Source organism: Triticum aestivum, chromosome 1A (assembly GCF_018294505.1).
Source record: "Triticum aestivum cultivar Chinese Spring chromosome 1A, IWGSC CS RefSeq v2.1, whole genome shotgun sequence".
Taxonomy (NCBI): Eukaryota; Viridiplantae; Streptophyta; class Magnoliopsida; order Poales; family Poaceae; genus Triticum; species Triticum aestivum.
The window spans coordinates 30778697-30780666 of NC_057794.1; positions in this window are offsets into that span (position 1 = coordinate 30778697).

The window sequence follows — 1970 nt, forward strand, 5'->3', positions numbered from 1 at the left end:
TTCGGTTGAGGACTACTAGTACATAACTAGTACAGGGAAGAGAGAGATAGTCTTAGTTTAGAGAAAGGGAGAGGGCACGTGAAGGATAAATTAGCTTAGTAACTTATCCAGGTGCACACCTAGTACGCATACTAATGCAAGCTTAGTAAAAATACATTAGAAAAAAAAGTAATATTTGACTGTAGGATGACCACACTGCACCGACGTATATTTTTTCATTTTCCTAGTATTCACTCGACTTAGTCTCGAAATATATATTTGCCGAACTGCAGGAAGCGAGTACAGTCAGGAGAAGGAGACGCTACAGAAGCAAACTGAGTCCGGGTCTGAGTACGACAACTCAGGCAAGCTCTCCTTGATCATGCTGAGTAGAGCTATTTTTGAAAAACACTATTCTTTGCTGCATCTTATCATCAACTTGCATAAAATTTTTTGGTAATAAATTGTGTGGAGTGACTATTGCCAAAAAGTTGGGTTAGCTGATGGAGCAGCTAATCCATTGATTTATTTATTTTTTTATAATTATTTGGTGGGTAGAGGGTGCCCTGGATGGACATACTGGAAGGTGGGGCCCTCTACGTATGGCTAGTATATTAAGAATTAAATAACTTTCACTCGTTTTATGCGCCGTACTACAACCGTATCAACCATGGTCTCGTCTAAGACGAGTTGAGCCCAATACCATCAAGTTATTATACTCTCCACATGGGTAAGTAGTAGTAGGATGGGCGATGAGTTCCCATGCTAATGCCGGATGGGTGCATTAGCAAGCGCTATATATATTAAGCGTTGGTGGAGTGCGGGTTCCGAAACCCAACACAACGGCTAGTGACACTAGCTTGGGTGGAGATATAATATACAAATGGGAAAAAGCTTAGGTTCTGAACCATGTCTCGCATCTAAGGAAATGCAGATGGCAATTATGGTTTCGAGCTCTATGGGTAAAGTGATACAAACTCTGCAGAGTTAAAGGAAAACATGAATTCATGCCAGTCTCTTGGATTGGGGATTATGGGGACCTATTGGTGGTCTATCTCGCAATACGAGTGTTTGATAGCTTTTATAAATTGAAATAAACTTTCTGCAACAAATGGTTATTTTGAAAGGTGTTGAGTTGAGGTAGGACTTGTTGATTTATATTGAGCTATCATGAGGGTTGCATTTTGCTTTTTGAGCTTGCTGAGTACTTTGTACTCACTCTTGCTATTAATCATCTTTTTCTTAGAGCAAAGCTTGTATGAGAATCCTACTGGACCAAGTGAGGAGAGCAATGGTGATGACTACAACTACACAGGGGACCTAGATGTGGATCCATCTAGTGCTATGTACGATCTGGATGCCACATATAGGGGTTGGGATGAATAAGTAACTATGATCTAGCTATGTAATCCAGAAAACTATTTTATCATCATCTATCTAGTACTGCTAGTTGGAACTCCGGTGTTAGGAGATGTAATAATTTGGCAAAACATGTGAGAAGCCTACCTGAGACTTTTAGCCCTATGTGGCAAGATATTGTAATATAAATGATCATCTCTAGCTATTTCCGTGTTGCATATCTCTGACATGGATTATTATTTGACAAAACAAGATTTTGTCAAGAAATAATCCAAGGACTAGTGTCATTATCTATAGTAATAATGACACGGGTCATCACACACCTCCATCAGCAACCTGCGAATAGGACATCATCCAACGCTAGTCTCATACATTTCAACCCGTATTTTAATAAACCGGACGAAATTCATGCAAACCGGCGAACCGGACGAAATTCATGCAAACCGGCGATATTAATCAAAGTTTTGATAGAAAATAGTACAAGTCATTCACACATAGAATACAAATTAAGTCTAGTACAACAAGGTCTCACATTCGACTAGATCCCGGATATCCGACAAGCTTTTCATGAATGGATCATGTCGTCCCACGCATACTTCCCTTCAGCTTCATCCAACAGTGTGTGCACGCCC